The sequence below is a fragment of the Sminthopsis crassicaudata genome, chromosome 1, assembly GCF_048593235.1.
Source record: "Sminthopsis crassicaudata isolate SCR6 chromosome 1, ASM4859323v1, whole genome shotgun sequence".
Taxonomy (NCBI): Eukaryota; Metazoa; Chordata; class Mammalia; order Dasyuromorphia; family Dasyuridae; genus Sminthopsis; species Sminthopsis crassicaudata.
Genome location: NC_133617.1, coordinates 575,149,993 through 575,166,494, shown reverse-complemented (window position 1 = coordinate 575,166,494; position 16,502 = coordinate 575,149,993).

Below are 16,502 nucleotides of genomic sequence, written 5' to 3'. Positions count from 1 at the left end.
TCCAATATATATTAAACATGCTCAATTCTTATATATATATATATATTTCCACAATTATCATGATGCACAAGAAAAATCAAATCAAAAAAGAAAAAATGAAAAAAAAAGCAAACACACAACAAAAAAGGTGAAAATACTATGTTGCAATCCACATTCACTGCCACAGAGCTTTTTCTGGATGCAGATAGTTCTTTCTATTACAAGTCTGTTAGAATTAGCCTGAATACCTCATTGTTGAAAAGAGCTATGCTCATTAGAACTGATCATCATATAATCTTGTTGTTCTCTTGGTCTTCACTTAGCATCAGTTCTAAATCTCTCCAGGCCCTTCTGAAATCATCCTGCTGATTGTTTCTTACAGAATAATAATATTCCATAACATTCATATACCATAACTTATTCAGCCATTCCCTAATTGATGGGTATCCTTTCAGTTTGGGAAGGCTATTTTCAATTATAAAATCGTTTGTAGTTCTACTAATTTCTAAAGAACCATTTCTTTTTCTATTTTTCCATATGTTAACATTTTTAATAAAACTTTCAATTTTGTCTTTTAACATACATATGTCAATTTTTCCCCTGAAGCAATGTTTAAAACACTGAGTTTTCCAAAAATATTTGACAAATAACAGTTTTGAAAACCATAAGCCATTATGAGAAAAATTAACAAAATCAGATTTCTGGTTCAGTCAAAAATATGACAACTTTGTCTTTCAATTTCAATAATCTGTTTAAACTTCATCCTTTTTAAAGTCACCTTACCTCTGCATATAATAATAAGTTTTTATATTTAGAGTCCATGTTTTTGCAAAGGTTTTAAAACACATGATCATTAAGGGAATGGCATTTTAATTTTTAATAATATTTTATTTTTCCAAATACATGCATAGTTTTTAACATTCACTTTTGTAAAACCTTGTATGCCAATTTCCCCCCCCTCTCTATCCTCCCCCAAAACAGGAAGCAATATGATATAGGTTAAACATATGTAATTTTTCCAAACATATTTTCATATTCATCATGCTTCACACACACAAAAATTAGATAAAAAGAGAAAAAAAAGGAGAAAGAAAAAGCAAACAATAAAAAAGATGAAAATACTATACCTTGATCTACTTTCAGTGTCCTTAGTTCTGTCTCTGAATGCAGATGGCTCTCTCAATCACAAGTTTCTTGGAATTGGCCTGAGTCACCTTGTTGAAAAAAGCCACGTCCATCACAGTTGATTATCACTTACTTTTATTTCTGTGTACAATGTTCTCTTGGTTCTACTCAATTCACTTAGTATCAGTTCATGAGAATCTTTTCAGGCTTTTCTGAAATCAGCCTGTTTTTTATCTCTTAAAAAACAATAATATTCCATTATATTTATGTTGGACCTTGAGTCAGGAAGATTCATTTTCCTGAGTTCAAATATAGTCTCAGACATTTCCTAGCCAAGTGACCCTGGGCAAGTAACTTCACCCTGTTTGCCTCAGTTTCCTCATTTGTAAAATGAGCTGGAGAAGGGAATAGCAAAACACTTCAGTATCTCTGCCAAGAAAATTCCAAATAGGGCTCAAAAGTTGGACACAATTGTAAAACAACTGAGCAATAACATGGCACAGAGGATAGAGTGTTGAACCTAGTATCAGAAAGTTCAGTCAGTTGTTTTTCAGTCCAGTCTGACACTTTGTGACCTTATTTGGGCTTTGCTTGGAAGAGATACCAAAGGGGTTTCTCCAGTTCATTTTACAGATGAGGAAACTGAGGCTAAAAGATTATGTGATTTGCCCTGGGCCATACATTAAGTGTCTCGAGCCAGATTTTAACTCAGAGAGATGAATCTTCCTGATTTCAGATCCAGCACTCTATGTACTGCAACACCTAACTGCTAAACTAGAGTTAGGAAAATAAGTTCAAATCTAAATCCAGCTATGTGACTACACATAGTTAGTGTTTAATCACTTTAACTTCTGCCTGCCTCAGTTTCCTCAACCTGTAAAATGGGATACCAATACCATCTAACTTGTGGTTGTTATACTATTTATAAAACTTTTAGCACAGTTCCTGGTGCTTAGAAGAAACTTAATAGATGCTTATTCCTTTCCCTTTTAACCCAGAAGCTTAATTTAAATTCCTGGAACCCAAGCAAAAATTTCTCAGGGGAGCAAGAGCTTTGCCCTTTGTTGATGTCTAAATACTCTTTATATGGACTCTCTCCTGCATGCATACTTTAGACCTCTCCTTATGTGGATTATTGCAGGGATTTAGAATATACAAAGTCAGAAAATCCCTCTGCCTATGACAAGAATTGACAAATTGCCAAGTAAGCTCTGTATGTCTCCAGGCTAAATCATTCCATGGAGTAAATTTGGACTGATGTTCTGGGTAAGATGAGTGTGGCAGGAGAAGGAAGCACTACAGAGCTCCTTCTGTCTGACTTTCCACTGAATTATTCTGGATAAGGAATGAGGGAGAAACACAGCCTTCCAGTGCCTCCCTCACCCACTCCTCTGGGGAATGCATATAAACAAATTAAACTTAAGGGAAAATTTACTACTGTACAAGCTTTTAACTGGCTGCATGCTTGATATGAGTCAGCTGTGTGATATTGTATCATTACAGAGTGACAAGCTAAAATATTTAGTAATATAGACACTAGCTGCATCTGCGCTTTATCTACACCTCCCTCCTAGCTCTCAATCTGAGCTATAGCATAATATCATTACTATTTCAGATTCTTCTTTGCTCTCATTATGACCCTCTGTTATACCGAGCTTCCCTTTTATTCTTTCTTTTCTCAGTCCATATTGTTGTTTATTGTCCTTCATCCATAAATCTTCTGGTCTTATTTTCCTCCCTACCCAATCCTGACTCCTGAGTAAACCACTGCAATAATGATTTTTTTGCCACTGGATCCCCTTGTTTTTTTTTTTTTTCCTATCTCCACTAATCTAACCATTAATTTTGGGTAACTACTAGCATCCACCTGCCCTATTCCTCCTAAGCTGAGAACTCTGCTGAAGGAAATTACAAAACAATGCTGCCTGAATCCATGGCAAATTTATCCTACCCACTTCATCTAGGGTTCTCGGTGCTACATGATAACTCCTTTACTCATTTCTTATCAACAACTCTCATCATACTCCACAAAAAATATTCCAAATTTCCTTTCACTTCAATTCTCCTGATTCTGTTAGCTCCTCATTCTCAATGACAGCTCAACCTCTTATCTCACTAGGAACACAGAAATTACAATGCAAATTCCTTTAAAACTCTCACCACTTCTTTGTTTTCAAACATCTTATCCTTCCCCTCAGCTTCAGAAGAAAGAGGCAGTTGTATTCTTTTTTTTTTATTATTGAAAACAAAGTCACTTTATTATAAAATTTTTTTGACAGCATATATGCATGAATAATTTTTTATAACATTATCCCTTGTATTCATTTTTCCATATTATCCCCTCCCTCTCTCTACTCCCTCCCCTAGATGACAGGCAATCCCATACATTTTACATGTGTTACAGTATAACCTAGATACAATATATGTGTGTAAATCCAATTTTCTTGTTGCATGTTAAGTATTAGATTCTGAAGGTATAAGTAACCTGGGTAGATAGACAGTAGTGCTAACAATTTACATTCACTTCCCAGTGTTCCTTCTCTGGGTATAGTTGTTTCTGTCCATCATTGATCAACTGGAAGTGAGTGGAAGTGGATATTTTCAACATAAAGAAGATCCAACTCACTTCCAATTGATCAATGATGGACAGAAACAATTATACCCAGAGAAGGAACACTGGGAAGTGAATGTAAATTGTTAGCACTAATATCTGTCTGCCCAGGTTGCATGTACCTTCGGATTCTAATGTTTATTGTGCAACAAGAAAATGATATTCACACACATGTATTGTACCTAGACTATATTGTAACACATGTAAAATGTATGGGATTGCCTGTCATCGGGGGGAGGGAATAGAGGGAGGGGGGGATAATTTGGAAAAATGAATACAAGGGATAATATTATAAAAAATATATATATAATAAAAAATTAAAAAAATAAATAAATAAATGTATGCTATAAGACATCTAAAAAAAAAAAAAAGAAAGAAAAAGAAAATATCCACTTCCATCAGAATACATATTCATACAGCATTGAAATGTACAGAGATCTTCTGGTTCTATTAATTTCACTCAGCATCAGTTGATGTAAATCTTTCCAAATCTCTCTCTGTATTCATCCTGCTGGTCATTTCTTACAGAGCAGTAATATTCTATAACCTTCATATACCATAATTTACCCAACCATTCTCCAATTGATGGTCATCCATTCATCTTCCAGTTTTTAGCCACTATGAAAAGAGGGCAGTTGTATTCTTTATTAAATAAAGCCAACTTTGTATACTTTGATCATATTTCCTTTGGTTTCTCATAAAATTATTAAGCAAATCTCAAACTATACTACAGAGCTGTAATTATCTCTAAATCCTTTTTTTGCCTATATCCCACAAATTTTGGGATCTTGTATTATTATTTTCATTATATTTAATGAAATTATTTATTTTTTACCTATTATTTATTCTTTTATTCATCCATTCTTTAAAATTGTCATTTAGTTTCCAACTAATTTTTAATTTATATTTCAATGACTATTGAATGTAATTTTTATGCACTGTGTTTATTAACATTTGTTTTTAGTATTTCTGTTTTTTCTGCATTTCTTTGGGAGGTCATTATGACCAAATTTTCTGAAAATGCCATATATGGCCAAGAAAAAAGTATAATTCTTTCTGTTCCCATTCTATACATTCCATAGGTCTATTGACTCTAACTTTTCTAAAATTCTATTTATCTTCTGAATGTCTTTCTTTTTTATTTCATGATTATATTTATCTAAGTCTGAGAGAGATAAATTGAGGATCCTACACTATTATAGACTTACTGTCTATTTTCTTCTCTAACTTATTTAGCTTTTCCTTTAGTAATTTAGATGCTATGCTTTTTTTGTGTGCATGTATGTTTAGTACTAATAACGACACATTGTTATGGTATCTGTTTTCAAAGTGTAGTTTCCCTGTTTATCTCTCTTTTTATTAGGTCTATTTCTACTTTCATTTTTTCTTTTTTATTTTAGCTGAAGCCAAATAAATTCTGCCATGACCCCTTATTTGAATTCTGTATGTATCTTTCTGTTTCAAGTATTTTTTTTTTTTTTTGGTAAGAAACATATTGTGCTGGGCTAAAGATTAGAACTGAGTCTCTGCTCTGCTCTTGGACTTAAAAACTCTCTACCTTCCTAAACTGCCCTGGGCTGCAGAAATGACTCACTGTGATTTCTTCTACTTTCCCACCAGAATTCAGTCATGTACATTTTCTCAGTTTGTAGAGGAGGTGTGCTAAGTGAGCTTCTTCTTATTCTGCTATCTTGACTCTGTAACTCTACTTGTGCTAACATAATACTCCCTTCTCAATCTTTTGCCTCTCAGAAAATTGTTTTCCTGTTTCTCTTACTGATCCCTAATTTACTTTCACCCATTAAATAAGAGTATTCTATAAGGTTCTGATATCAGCTCTCCCAATGAACTCATCCTTTTTTTTTTTTTTCCCCCAATGATCATTCCAAAGAAGATCTATTCTAATTCTTGCTTTATCACTTCATTAAAGTGACTGGGTTCTCAGAGATCACAGTGGGTTTAGGAATATCAGATTGGAAAGAGGTGATATAAATAAAAGAATCCTTTAAACATTTTTTTTAACAAATTCAGGTACCAATTTTCACAAGACTAAGAGTACAAAATGAGACCTCTTTTTGGACATAGTCAATGTGAAAATTTGTTTTTCTCAATTATACACATTTGTAAGAGAGGTTTTGCTCTACTTCCTTTCTCTCTCTCTCTCTCTCTCTCTCTCTCTCTCTCTCTCTCTCTCTCTCTCTCTCTCTCTGTGTGTGTGTGTGTGTGTGTGTGTGTTGGGGGGGGGAATAGAATGAAAAAAAATATTTTTGCTGAAAAAAAATTAGTTAAGAAAACTAGTGGTTGACTATCCAGACTCTAAGAGTAGTTATTAATGGTTTCCTGTCAAATTGGATGTCAACTTCCAATGAAATGACTCCAGAGAACTTTTCTTAATCCTGTGATGTTTTGTGTTTTTAATCAAGCAGTTGAATAATGGTTTAGGTGACTGGGTTATCAAATTTCCAGCTAATGCAAAGTTGGAAACAATCAGTAATATTGTATGACAGAATAAGAAGTCAAAAAGTTCTCAATAGACTAGAATGAGTGGGTGAGTGGGTGGGTAATCTAAGTTGAGGTAATATGGTAAAACAGTGAAGTCTCTACTGAACATCAAAATAGAAATTCCCTAAGTCAAAGAACTTGTTAACAAAATTGAAAGGAAAAAAAAGTTATTGAACTAAAAACTAAAACTAAAATCTAGTGTTTCAAAAAACTAATAAAATGTCTCATTAATTAGTATTGTTTTTTAAAAGAACAAAATTTGCCAGTATTACCTGCTAAAGAATATGCATAATTGTAATAGCAAGCTACTGCCCCATTCCTAAAGGTGTACATTTCCCATATGAAATAAAACAATGTAAGTGACCTCTCTCATTTTTAAAAAAGCATAGAAACAGAAAAAAATTTATTCTTTTTTCCTTAGGTCTTCTCAATATTCAGTGATAACAAATTCTGTTAATTTGCTGTTATTTTATTCAGCAAAATATTCATCTTAGTCTTTAAAATTTCTTGTTTCTTTCCTCTTTTAATTCTTCCTCTCCCTCTCTCCTTCCTTCTTTCTTTCCTTCCTCCCTTCCTTCTTCCCTTCTTTCTTTCCTTCCTCCCTTCCTCTCTCCCTTCTTTCCTTCTTTCTTCCTTTTCCTCTCCTTCCCTTTTGCCTATGACCAACCCAATTCTTCCTTTGATTTATTCTAATACACTAATGTATCATAAGTTATCTAATCATCCCATTACTATTAAATATTTAGTTCCTTTCCAGGTTTTATTTTGCAATTGTATGTATTGCAGCTATTAAAATTTTTGAATAGAGAGCTCTTTTTCATGTTTTTTTAAATTATACTTTTGGAGTATGATCTTAATAATGGAATTATTGGGTCAAGAACTACTGTACATTTCATGCGAAACTGTCACAGTTAATAAATTTCAGGTCCTTTTTTTCTGCAATTGAATGCTCTAGGAACAGAAGGACCTCCCCAACCTCTTCCCATCCAATATATACAAAGGGAAAATTCCTAGAGGACCATGTACATTGGCACTAATTTTTCTACTATTATTAGTATGGTTTTATTGACATTTGGTAGCTGCTAAGAGGATATTGTTTCATAGCAATTTGCAAAAATTCTCCATGCTGTTAAGGTTTATCTAACATTGGTTCTTTTCTCTATGTAGAAACAATCCAATATTGAATTTCAAATCTAGAATATATACATGGATGATCAAAATTTTTCCTGCTGTTTTGATTTGTCATCTTGATGGATGACTCTCAGCAAAAATAATGTTTTACTTAAAACTGATATCAAAATGTTCTTTCTGGGGAGATGCAATCTGGGAAGTAGGAAATAAAAAGGATACAGATGGTCTAAAGGAATGTCATTCTGGGTGAATTCTTTGGATAACAAAATCCTCAGGCAGTATCAGAGGCTGAGAATCTGGCTCTAGGTTCTCCCATTTTCTTATACTGAAGAAAAAAAATTATTTATTTTTTAGAAAAGGTCAAGATCAGATAATACATTTGCTAAGGAAATGATAAACAGTTTTCTAAACTTAATGCTACTGTTTACTGTGAGATCAACAAACTATCTAGAAAAAATAACTTTTTTTTCTCAAGTATTCATAAGTAAAGAGAAATTAGAATTATTATACTGGGTGGGTGAGGGGAGTTCTGGGAAGATAGCAGAGTAGGTCAATAAATTTAAATCTCTTCAGATTTTTCCCAGGGACAGAACAAATTTGTACCTCATGACAATCTTAGACTGATGAATATTCAAGAGAACTTGGGCTAGAAATGGGGTCCTCAGGGTATAACCCAAGAAAATCCAAAGAAAGCTCCCTAGCCAGGGATTAACCCCTGTGAAGTACAAATATTTCCTGGCTGAAACACTCAGTGGGGAAGCTAGCTGGGTGTGTCTGGGGCCTCAAAAGAAACCAAAAGAACTCTTATCTGCTGGACGGAGTTGGGATCTGAGTCCTGGGAAGACTGAGGGAATCTCAGCTCATTAGGAATGCCGGGCCCAACTGTGCTACAGAAACACAGCAAGAAGGAACTAGCACCTTCTGGGGCATGGACATTGCTGGCACTTGTTTTGGGGTTCCAAGTCAGAGGGAGAAATGAAGTGAAGCTTGAGGCACCATCCCCCACTCCATCATTAGAGGTGCTTACACTAACATTTCTTATCAAAAATAAATGAAGTGGCAAAGAAGAAAGACCCCAATTGTAGAAACTTACGATGAGAATAGGGAAGACTGGGTTTCATCTTCAGAGAAGGACACTGAAGTAAAAAAAAAAAAAAAAAAAAAGCTTCTTCTAACCCAAGGAGTCATGTTAAATGGCTCCCTGCCCAGAGAGAATTTATAAAAAAAAAAAAAAAAAAAACTCAAAAAAGAATTTAAAAGTCAGAAGAGAGACATTGAAGAAAAACTAAAAAACAAAAACAAAAACAATGTTATGAAAAAAAGCTAACCAATTAGAAAAGAAGATATAGAGTCTCAAAGATGAAAATAATTATTTGAAAATTAGAATTGAGCAAGTGAAAGCCAGTGAAGCTATGAGAGGCTAAGAAATAACATAACAGATTATAAAGAATGAAAAAATAAACTATGAAACATCTTATAAGAAAAATAACAGTTCTAAAGAAGAGATCAAGAAGAGAATATATAAGAATAGTTCATTACCTGAAATTTGACCAAAAAAAGCACCTTGACACAATAATGCAAGAAATAATTCAAGAAAAGTGTCTTGAAGTGATAAAATATGAGGGGAAGTAGAAATAGAAAAATTTCACTAATCACTACTCAAAGAGATTCTTTGTGGAAAATACATAGGAATATTATTGACAAATTTCAAAACCCCAAAATCAAAGAGAAATTTTTATAAGAAACAAGAAAAAACAATTCAAATATTCTGGAGCTACAATTAGAATTATAGAGGATATATCAGCACCCATAATAAAAGACTGCAAGTCCTGGAATCATATATATAGATCAACAATTAAAAGAACTAGGCCTGTGGTCAAAAGTATCAAATCTAGCAAAATTATCCATAATATTGAATGCAAAAAAAGGATATTCAGTGAACTTGCAGGTTTTCAGGACTTTCTATAAATCAAATTAAACTAAATAGAAAATTTAACATATAAGAGTCAATATCAAAGATTAATTTCAAGGAAATTAACATGGACAAATTGTTTGTTTTTTACATGGGAAATGTATATTCTGTATTTAAGATTGACAACAGCAATAGGGTAGCTCAAAAGAAAGATTGAGGAAGAGTTAAAGTAAAAATATTATGTTTTACAAATGAAGTGCAGAAGAAGAATTGACTCAGAGACATTAGATGGAGGGGAAAGGGCTCATAGTCCTGAAAACCTACTCACATGGGGAATGGATTAAATAGGCAACATTACTTATAAGCTATCAAGGATATAGTACCCTCCAAAATCTATAAAGAAATATTGGGGGTGGAAAAGGGGCAAAGGGAGAAGCTGAGGGAAATAGACTAGGGAGGGATCCATAGATGGGGAGAGGCTAAATAATAGCAAGGCAAGTTAAGGAGTAGAATTAAAGCAAGGAGTTAGCAGGGATAGGAAGTGTGTGTGTGTGTGTGTGTGTGTGTGTGTGTGTGTGTGTGTGTGTGTGTGTATGTGTATATATGCATATGTGCACATGTATATATTTATACATATATACACATAAAAAATATCTTTGCTTAACTATAGCCTGCTTGGTGGGGAGGAGGAATGAAGGGGGGAAAAAAGAATAAAGTAAAATATATGTCCAGTAGAAAACAAAAGAACAAGGAAGTAAAGACAGACACAAATATAATTTCTTCTACTATTATATATCCTTTCTTGAATAGGTAATTTATCGTTATATATTTTGAATCCTCCCTGATATTCTTCTGAGCACATGGCAATGTTCTGTTCTGTTTTATTTTGTTTTGTATTCCCTTACTTTTTTTTTCTGTTTTTTTTAAATTAAAAAATATATATGTGTTTTGTGAGAGGGTATTGATATCAATCACTAGGGATTATAGTATTAATATAGCCTAATTCTTAAATTTACATATTTTATTTTATTATCTAAATTTTATTTGAAGTTCTTTGTAACTTGTATCTCAACCAATGTAAGATTAATTAAAAAAAAAAGTACATGGGTTCAAATGCCAGGTCTGATACGTACACACAGTCCACCTTGTAGAACTCATTTATTAGTTTTTCAAATTTAGTTTCTTTATAAAATGAGAGGTTTAGTTTAGATAAACTCCTCTAAGGTTCCTGCACACAGTAGGCATTTAATAAATGTTTGCTGATTGATCGACCTAATTCCTAAGGCTAAATTTCTTGTTTATTCTGTACTGTGCCCTTTACAATTTTCTCAGTCAATTATTTTAGATTAAATTCTAGTTCTATTGTTCTGGGGTTTATTGAAAAAGCTTATGTTTACTTTAGTCATATCTTTCATGACTGAGTGGACTTTTTCATATAAACTTTATAGCCTTTTTCAACCCTTGTTTCCCCCCCCCAAAATTAGCTTTTGTCAAGTACCTTCTTTCTTTCACCTTCTTTGAATTTTAAATTTATTTTTCTTGAAAGCAGATAATTTCCTTCTCAACTGACCTCTTATATTATAGTAGTCCCAAGTTTCATGCACACAAGACTGGAGAAAGAGAAAGTGCTTTGTATTACCTAACAGTCTCCACTTCTTAAAGTTGATGTGTTCATTAAAGTCATAAATAAGCGTTGTGGAGCTCCTTTAGAAATCTCCTTTGCAAAAACAGTAATACCTTCAAAATTATGGCTTTTATTATCAGGGGGTCCTGACTATAGATGACAGTTCTGAGCCCAGCTCTGACCATCATCATAGAGATTTATGCATAGATGTTTGGCACTAATTACTGGATAGTGGAGAGAGCTAAGAATAGGGGACCATCCTAAAGCAAAAGGCATCTAGATAGCACAGTAAATAAAGTGCTGTTGTTGAAGTCTCTTCTTCTGTGACCCTGGGCAATTAACCCTATTTGCCTTAATTTCCTTGTCTGTAAAATAAACTGGAGAAGAAAATGGCAAATCACTCCTGTATCTCTGCCAAGAAAAATCCAAATGGGACCATGAAGAATTAGACATGACTGAAATACTGAACAACAGCATTCTAAAACTCTAACTAGGATGATGTGATTGGAGCTTTGCTGCAGGGTATCAAAATATAGAACACATCAAAATTTAATTTATGTATTCCTTTTGCAGCTAAAAACAACTGAGTCTGGCAGTTAGTGTGTAACAGTAATTAGTTTAAATATGAAATTACCAGATGTATCCATCTGGAGACACTATTGTATCCAATTCCTTCTCCTGCTTAGCTGAGTTTAATCTTGATTACTTCTTGTATTATTTTCACATCACCAATTTTAAAGTTGATTTGAGGACACATTTCATGATGCTTGCTCTGGACACCTAAATTGCTGGTTAGAGCTCTGGATCATCCCAGCTTTGGGCAGAACATTTGAGTAGATCACTAAAACTGAAAAAAGCGAGAAGAGTGAGCAGAGGGGATGGAGTAAAAGAGTATAGGTAAAGATGGAAAAAGGCAACTGGTACACTGGAGAATACAGCATCTACATCCTTATCTTGGTGTTAATATGTATAGATTCATTAATTCAATGGATATTTATTGACAGCATGTCATCCAAGAGTTAATTAACAAGAGGTATCATAACAAAATCATATGTTATTAAACACCAAATGAGTTCCAAGTAGGAATAGCTGTTAGAATGCTTAGGAAAAGTTTTTAGGATTTGAAGCAGACTTTGATTTATATATAAAAGTCATGGGCAAAGGCAAATTAAAAGAGGAAAGAAGAGATTAGACATAGGTAAAGAGTTAAAGACCTGGAGGTAGGAATGAGTATGGAATAAATGCATAAATCAGTTTACTTGGAATGGGAGAGATGTTCATGTGGTAGGGTGAAAGATGATAAACTAGAAAGAGAACTTTAAGAGTTTCAATAAAACATGTGCAAATAAGATAATCTTTTATTTATTTATTTATTTTTAAAGTGGGTCTCCCTATTTTGGACAAGTTGAAAGTATAGCAGCTTCTCACAAGCCTGATCCCAATAATGATCAGTGTACAAGTTATAATCTGCTTAGGTTTTATAAGCTGAGCTAATTCCCCTCTCCCTAAAACTTGGTGACTCTATACTCCTTAGAGGCTCACTGTATTGGCACAAGATTCAGTGTAGATCCCTGATTAGATTTTAGCCCTGTGATAGGGGTTCAAACTTCAGCAGCAGGAAATGCTCAGCCTCATTTAATTCTTTTAAAAAGAAATTTCATATAAATTTATTTTAAATATACATTTGATATACTCAAAATTTTCTCATGTACATCTGAATTAGGCACTTAGTCTTAAAGTCATCTCTGTCTATACACTGCTAAAAATATAGTCACATTTAGAAACTGGAGTTTATAGTGGCAGCATCCAAAGTGACATTATTTCTATTGACTGTTGTGAGCACAAAAAGCATTGTCATGAATCCCAGGGTTTCCACTAGGATGATATTGTTTTCTATTGTAACATTTAAAAGGAGTCATGTCATAATATAACTAGATGGTCCAGAATATTTCCCTTTTGAATACTATTATGATGTAGAGATAACCTGGGTTTTTGAAATCTAAGCTAAATGAGTACAAGCTTGGGCAACTCCTATCAACTTTCTACCAATCTGGGCAAATAATCAAATGCCTACAATGTGCTAAGTGCTAGGGATACAAAAAGAGGTGAAAGACATTCTTTAAAAACAACAACAACAACACAGTTTAGTAAGTAAACACACAGCAAATATATGCAAAACAAGCTATACAAATGATAAATAAGAAATAAGTAACAGTGGGAAAACACTAGAATTGGGAAGGTTTGGAGAAAGCTTCCAACCAAAAAAAATGGCATTTTAGTTGGGACTGAAAGGAAATCAAGAGCAAAGCAGAAAAGGAAAAGCATGACAGGATGGGGGGGGGGATAGCCAGAGAAAAATGCTTAATTAGAAGGAAGAAAACACATAAAGGTAAGCTAGAAGATGGAGGGAAATGTATATATCTCACAGGTAGCATGGATTCAAAGTGGTCAGGAAAAGATGTGAAGGTCTGGTTCTGAGCAAGACAAGGGAAGACCTCCTCCTCATTGTTTAGAAGCAGAATCTAAGGTTTCAGTGATGGAGATAGGCTGATGATGCTAAAAGGAGAAGATAATGGTAGGAGTGTATTTTCATGAAGGTAGAACAATGAGTTGAGGTTTGTAGTCATAAATTTAGGCTTGATGCATGGCAAAAACAAACAAACAAACAAACAACCCAAAACAAAACAAAATAAAACCAAAAAACTTCCTAACATTGAAAGCTAAAATCTAAAAGTGGGATGGACTGCCCCAGGCAATAGTGGGTTCTCTCCCCACCTCCCCTGCCCTTGACTCCTTTAAGCAAAGGTTTGGTTTTTGGCGGGGATATGCCCTAGAAGGCATTCTTGGTTTAGGCATAGGTGACAAGGAGGTTCCTGTGCCCCCTTCCTACCTGGACAGTATGTAATGATTTTTTCAAGCAGAAGAGAGAGCACAAAATTCATTCACTAAAGCTCTAAAGCTTTGCTCACAGGGGAGCCCTTCCCGTCTTTCTTCAGAATTTTTTTTTAAGCTATTACCTTTAGACTAGGTTCGAACAAGCTCATTTCTTTTGTTGTTCGTTGTCCAGTCATGACATTTCTTTTTTAAATATATATCTTATTTTTGCAAATACATGTAAAGATAATTTTCAACATTCATTTTTTGAAAACATTTGTGGAAAAGTTTGTGGAAAATTTTTTCTCTCCCTTGCCCCACTCAAGACAATCTGATATAGGTTAAATATGTGCAATTCTTTTAAACATATTTTTATATTTGTCATATTGTTACAAGAAAATCAGATCAAAATGGGAAAATCAGAGAAAGAATACAAAGAAAAAAAAGTGAAAATACTATGCTTCGATCCATATTCAATCTCCATAGTTCTCTCTTTGGATGTGATTGGCATTTTCCAACCCAAGTCTATTAAAATTCCTTGAATCACCACATTGTTGAGAAGAGTCTTCACAGCTAATCATCACATAATCCTACACTTTATACAATGTTCTCCTGGTTCTGCTCACTTCATTCCGTATCAATTCATGTAAGTCTTTCCAAGCTTTTCTGAAATCAGCCTGTTCATCATTTCTTATAGAACAATAATATTCCATGACATTTCTTGGCAAAGACACTAGTTTGCCATATCCTTCTTCAGCTCACTTTACAAAAGAAGAAACTAAGGCAAACACAGTTAAAGTGTCCTGAGTCACACAGCTAGTAATTGTTTTAGGTAAGATTTGAGGTTTTCTTGGCAAAGATTCTGAAGTTTTTGCCATTTCCTTCTCCTGCTCATTTTTTACACAGGAGGAAATTGAGGCAAGCAGGGTAAAATGGCTTGCCTAGGATCATACCATTGCCATCTAGACATGTGTCCCTTGGTAAATCATATAAACCTCTTTCAGACTTAAGTGTCTTCATCTGTAAAATAGGACTAATAATGTACCTCACAAGGTTGTAAAGGCCAAATGAAATAACATATGGAAATGACTTTGTAAACTTTAGAGTGCTATATAAATATTAATTGTTCTTGTTCCCACATGTAGAAAAATGTACCTTGCTTTTTTGTACTATATTATCTGATATAAAGAACCCGCCTCCATGATTCAGGTAATACATAATCCTAAGATTATGAACCAATTTTCAGGGCTCCTATGAAACTTTTTTTTTTCTCATCTTAAAAAGTATAGAAAAAAGGGAAAGATAGTGTGGTAGATAGAATATTTGTTAGAGAATTAAGAGGTACCGAGCTAAAATGCTATCTCAGACATTCAGACTGTTAATTAACAAGTCGATTAACTCCATTTCCCTCAGTTTCCTCATCTGTAAAATGAAAATAATAATAATAAAACCTACCTTGTAGGGTTGTGAGGATGAGACGATATATATATATATATATACATATATATATATATATATATATACATACATACATACATACACACATACATATGCATATTATTTTGCAACCTTAAAGTATTATATGTTAGTTTGGGGATTTTTTGGGGGGAGGGTAATAATTATTAAATGACAGGCCCATGACCTCAAAGACAATATACCCCTGCTTCTAGATCTGATCAATATACTTAGAATATATGAAAATGAAAAGTGAATAGTAAATATGGAGGGCAGTAGGTTCCAACCCAATGATCATAGGTTTTATAGACTATTAGACCTAGAGGGAACCTGAGAGGTTATTCAATCCAACCCTCTTATTTTACCACTGAGGATTCTAAAATCTAGAGATGTGCCAGCTCAGGTTCATATAATTAGTATATCGCAGAACCACTATTCATATCTAGGTTTTCTGATTCCAATCTCCTCAATCAGAATAAAAACAAAATTCACACAAAATGAAACTGTCCCTTTTCTTGAAATCCTGAGATCCTCTTTGCCACATCAATAAATTAGTCCAGAAAAGCAATTATTCCTTAGAGCTATATATCCCTGGCTTTGCTACTGACAATTGAATGACTAGTCAAGTCACCTTTCCTCCTTAGGACCCATTTTCTCATTTACAAAATGAAGAACTGGAACTAGATGATCCAAAAGTTCCAATTCTATGAGCCTAGGTTTACTATGAAATTTCCTCCTTCCATAAGCTATTCAGTCTGAGTCTCTGCTTATTTGTATCTATCTTCCAATCTCTCAGAATGTCCCATAGCTACTTTCCTGCAGTCCTATCTTTTCCACTGTTCAGTAGCTAAATATGAATTCATTTATCTATAAAACATCTATTAACTCTGTCTAAACATTGCCTATAACCTACTAAAGTAATAGCATAGCAATGAAACAATTTTCCAAGCATTCTTTATTCAGAATGATGACCATTCATGTTGAAGACTAAAGAAGAATCATATATTTAGAATTGGAGAAAACCTCAGTGTTTATCTAGTCTATTTCACCCATTCTATAGATGAGGAAAATGAGTCCTAGAGAGGGGAAGTTTTTAGCACAAGGTTACATTGGTGTTAAATGGCTGGAATTTAACATCAAATTCTTTGATTTTAAATCTGGTACCTGGCCTTTTGAAAGTCCTTTATCAACTATTCCAGCAAGGTATGTGTGTGTGTTTGTATGTTTGTGTGTGTATGTAATCATTATAGAAACATGCTACAATCCTAAAACATGGTAAAACCAGAATA